Below are 5328 nucleotides of genomic sequence, written 5' to 3'. Positions count from 1 at the left end.
CTGCGCCTGGCCCTCCGCTGCCGGCGGCTCCTGCGCCGCGCAGACCGCGCGCCCCCTTATAGCCTCGGCCGGGTACGATGAGCTCACTGCCCCCGCTCGCCATTGGGCGCAGGTGACGTCGCTCATTTGCATTTCTGGGCGGGGCCAAGTCACTGACGCCCCCCCCGGGCTGCGGTTGCCTCGGTGACGCACGGTAAACGGCACAACAGCGCGTTGCCTTGTGGGTTGACGTCATGGGGGTGGGCCGCACGCTGGGGCCCGGTCACCCCGCCTCGGGAGTGCGGACTACCGCTGCCCCCCAGCACCGCCTCCCGCCAAGGCACGTCTCGGGTGGCGTGATGAGCTCGGCCACCAGGCGCCCGCCGGTCTTAAGGCCCCGCCCCGTGGCCGCGCGTGGGGCCCCAGCCTAGCGGGGGCGGTGCCGGCCTCGGGGGACCCAGAGGGGAACGCGGCCTCGGATGGATAAATAATTCCCTGGCGCCTCCCGCTTTATTACGCCGACGTTAACTCTAGCGCTCCTCTGTCTAGGCTTTGTGCTGGCTGGGAACCGGAGGCCTGGGGAAGTGGTGCCCCACCTCTCTCTCCTCTCTCCCCACCCCCAGCCCCATCGCAACTCCTGGCGCCGTGAGTGCTTCAGAAAGACTGGGGGCAGAGGTGCTGCCAGGCTTGATTAGAAGCACTTTGATCCTGATACTTTTCCTGGGTTGGGTCTAAAGAGTGGAGTCCGACTTACCTAGCTTTACAGGTTGGGAACTGCTCACGGAGCCAGGGCTGAACTTTTGTCTCTAGGTAGCTTCCTACGTTTGAACTCTGGGTCAGCCAGGGCCTGCTGTGGGTCCCCAGTAAGCGTGCCAACTCGAGCCCCTAACCTCCCCTTCCCCCCTATTTACCATTTAGCTGCGGGGGGTTGTGCTGTAGTGACACAAGTCCAACTGGTAATTATTTCCTGCATATTGCTATTATCATGGCTGTCAAGGGGTTAATGGGACTCCTAAAAGGCCGGTTGGAGATGGGATAGGAGGGAGGGGCCAAGTCTAATCACACTGCCTAAAGATTCTTGGAACCTCTGGAGTTGATGAACAGCCTAAGCACAATCCCTCCTTGGCTCTCATCACCCTGAGGATTTAGTCTGCTCAGCCTGGCAGTGGAGGTCCCACACCCTCCTTACCCTGACCCCTCTCTGACCTTTCACCTTCCTGCTCTCCAAGACTAGCTTACCAGCCCATTTCGACCTCAGGGCCTTTGTGTGTGCTTTGCCTCCTGCCTGGTGCTCCCTTCCCCAGTACAAATGTTTATTATCAAGGAGTCCCCTACCCTCCCTTTATTCCCATTATATTCTCAGATGCATCCAGAAAGATGGAGTGGACAATAAGTTCCCAGAGAGCAGGGATCTTGCCTTTTCTGTCTCTGCTGCCTCCCCAAATTCCTGCAAAGTACCTAGTATATAACGAATGCTCATTGTTAAAGGAGACATACTTCCTGACCAGGCTGCTGTGACAGCATCTGGCCGCAGCTTACCTGCCAGGTTGTGAATAGGAACACTCCCCCCTCTCCCTCCTCACTGGCCCTTGCCTCCACCTGGGTACTGGGGCAGGAAGGCTGTGAGGAAGGGTCCTAGCCTGTCAGCCAGAGGATTTGTGGGCAAGGGGTTATCTAAAATACGGAGGAATGTCTTCATGCCCATGTGCCTATTGTGTTCATATGTGGGTCAGTGTATCCATGTGTGCACATGTGTGGGTGTATGCCTCTGTGTGTTTGCTTATGGGTTTTCAGGTGTGGGTCTCTGTACCCTCCAGACCGGTCCTCTTGGGTCCCAGCCTAGGACCCCAGCATGTAGTCAGCCCTCTCTAGGACCCCTCTTTGGATCTGGCAGAGGTAGAGTTATCCTCCCCAAGGCAGGAGGGTGAGTGAGCAGCTTCAAATGCTCCACCTTGACCTTGGCCCTTTGCCTTGACAGGCAGGGAATGGTTTGCCTAGCTGTGGGAACAGCCAGCTTGAACTAAAAAGCTAACCAGTAGACAACCCTTAGGAAATGGAAGTGCTGGAAGACCAAGGTCTGTTATTATCTCTCTCTCAGTCTCTTTTCCTCATGAAAAAAGAGCAAACAGGGCCTCCTTGGTGGCACAGTGGTTAAAGTCTCAATGCTATAAAGCTATCACCAGCCACTGCAGCATGAGCTCAATCCCCAGCCACGGAGCTAAACCACATGGCACAGCAGACCTCTCCTGTCTCACCAGTGCTCCCCTCAGTAGAACTGCCTGTACTGCTTCCTACTCTGTCTATAGTGAATCCGCTCAAACACACATTCCCCCCCACCTCTGACCTACACTCTAGTTCCTGTATGCATAAATAAAGGAAATATATCTTTAAAAAAAAAAAGAAAAGAAAAAGGAGCAAATAAGCCTACCTACCTAACCGAGTACTATGATTTTTATTGGAAGCATTTCAGGAAATGCTAAGTAAGGAATCAATGAAAGTTTCCTACAATTGTTTATTACTTGGCCAAACTTAACTGCAATTCTTTGATCTGTAGTTCCCTCAACCTAGTGTCCTTAGACTCCTGGCAAACTTGTACTTATCCTTCAAAGTTCACTTCCAATGTCCCTTCCTTAGCCATGTCCCCTGCTTATTACTGGGGGGTCTCCTCTAAGATCCCCTCCATCTGACTGACTACTGTTTCCCATTTGTGTCATCTTCCAGTTTCCCAAGACTATTTTACAGATGGGGGGGAGGGAGAGTCCTTGGAGCTGGCTGGGGAGGATCAGATTGGTCTTTTACTATCAGGGAGCTGCCCTTGGCATTCTAAAAAGGCCAAGCCCTGTCACTTGCCCTTTGACCCAATGCTTGGCCCCATGGAAAACCAGGTGGTATAATGTGCAAAGGCAGTAGGAGTGTCAGGTGGCTGTGAGGGAGGAGGTTGTGCATCTTTGCCATTCTCCCAGTCAGTGCCCACTTCCCAGAGTCCTGAGAGGGCACAGATCTGCCTGGGGTCGTCCAGCCCAGGCCTGTGGACTCAGCCTGGTCCCCACCCTAGCCTTCCCACTGCAAGTTGAATGGCTCCTCTCTCCACCAGCCTGGTTCGAATCTCCACCTCTCCCCAGCTACGCTTTAAAGCAACCTGCAGCTTGATTTAACCTTTGGTTTTTATTTGAAGACCTAGAAACCCAACATCGACTTGCTAAAACGGAAAGCCCCAAAGAGAGAAAGGAGTTAGCAGGAAGCACAAAGGGGGAGGGGCCCTCGGAGGTGAGGTTTGCGGGAGACAGTGCCCACCTCCCCCACGTCTGTCAGCCCGCCCTCCTCACCCCACCCCAGCGCTCTTGACTGCAAGGACTGGGTGGGTTTTATGGGGACAGTCCCAGCACCCAACCCCCCATCCACTGCGTAGGCCTAGGATCAGCCCGCTGGTTGGGGCGGGCTTGAGGAGACTGTTTCTGTGGGGAGGCGGGGAAAGGGGCGCGGGCTGCAGCTGGGGGTGCGTCTGGCCCCGGCGCATTCCTTAGGATCAGGTTACTGGAGAAAGCGACGGCCCCTCCCCTCCTGCCGCGCGCCCGCCCACGCCAGGAGCTGAAGCTTTGCCTTAGCTGGGTCCCTTGCAGGTGTTTGTCCGGCTGCGGCTGGAACCCTGTCTCAGCCCTCGGGGCGAGCACCTGCTCCTTCCAGCCTCCCAAAACCTTGTCACTGATGGGGCAACCGACGCGCCGTCAGCCCCGGTCGGCATTGATGGAACCAGACTAACCCTGGCAGAGCCTGCTTTATGGCCCCTATCTCTGTTGACAGGGCTCACAGGCTGTGGTGTCCCCAGCCTCCCGCAGACCCACAAGAGCCATTCAGTGCAGTCAGTGTCTGCTGTTGGACTATCCAAACAGAGTGAACCCAGAAGGGCTGTAAGCAAGGAGAAAACAGGCGGATACACGGTATCCCAAATACCTAGGGCAAGTAGGACACTGGCGCTTTTTTTTTCTAAGATTGATTTACTTGGGTCCTGGTGGTGCAGCAGGTTAAAGCATACCACGATGAAGCTATCACAACCACTGCAGCATGAGTTCGATTCCCCACCAGGGGAGTAACCCACATGGCGTGGCAGACCTCTCCTGACTCGCCTTCTGCTCCCCTCAGCAGTGTACTTCGTCCATCTGCCTGTTCTGCTCCCCACTCTGTCTCTGGTGAAGCCTCTCAGCGCCCCTGAGCCTCTGGCCTGTACCCCAGTTCTGTATGCACAAATAAATAAATCTTTTTAAAAAAATGTACAAAATGATGTAAAAATAAATAACTGTTATAAAATTAAAAAAAAAAAAGATTTTTATTTACGCATACAAGAGCTGGGGTACAGGCCAGAGGTGTGGAGAAGATTCATCAGAGACAGAGTGGGGAACAGAACAGGTAGATCTACTGAGGGGAGCAGTGGGCGGCGAGACAGGAGAGGTCAGCTGTGCCATGTATCCATGTAGTCCCTGGCCAGGTATCCATCCAACTGCTGCAGTGACTGAAGATTGCTTCATAGTGCTGAGATTTAACCCCTTGTGCCACCAGGGAGGCCTCTAGGCTTTTCCTTTTGATGAATCAATGTGCCACATCCCAAATGTACTGGATTTGGGTGGATATTTACACAAACTAATCATTCTCAGGCAGATCAGACTTCATACATCATAACTTCTATGAGTAGAAGTCACTGTTTTCAGTCACTGTGTGAATTCACTTCTGCTCTGCATTCATCTCTCTCCCTCGCCAATTTATTTTTCTTTCTTTCTTTTTTTTTTTTTTAAGATTTTACTTATTTTGGCATAGAAAAACTGAGGTGTAGGGCAGAGGTGCTAGGAGTGAGAGGATTCGCCAGAGACAGTGGGAGTAGAGCAGGCATGGATTTACTGAAGTACACTGCTTGGGGAGCAGTGGGTGAGACAGGTCTGCTGTGCCAATGTGGGTCAGCTTGTAACAGGGTGGTCCCCAGGAAAAGGGGAAGTTCCAGGTTCCCTGCTCCACCCAGAAGGAGAGTGGAGCTGAACAGGGAAGAGAGGATCTGGAGAGAAGTCTGAGGAAGGAAGTAGGATGGAGGCCAGAAGAAGACCTGAGGGAGGCACGTGGAAGAGAGACATGTGAAGAAACTGTGTTTGTTTCTTGGTCCTGGGCTGTTGAAACAGATGTGGGTGAGAGACACGTGGGGAGGTTCACCATGGCAGCGTTGATCTTGATTTTGATTTTGCTCTTTTCCTCCCACACTCGTCTGGCCATTTCTACCCTTTTCTATGGGTTCCGGCCAAAAGATGCTTTAGACTTGTGATGGGCTTTCAGGCCTTGCTTTGGGCCAATCCCTTTTGGGTGGACTTA

Source organism: Condylura cristata, unplaced genomic scaffold, assembly GCF_000260355.1.
Source record: "Condylura cristata isolate star-nosed mole 26May11 unplaced genomic scaffold, ConCri1.0 scaffold00024, whole genome shotgun sequence".
NCBI lineage: Eukaryota > Metazoa > Chordata > Mammalia > Eulipotyphla > Talpidae > Condylura > Condylura cristata.
Note: the sequence above shows the minus strand (reverse complement) of the source record.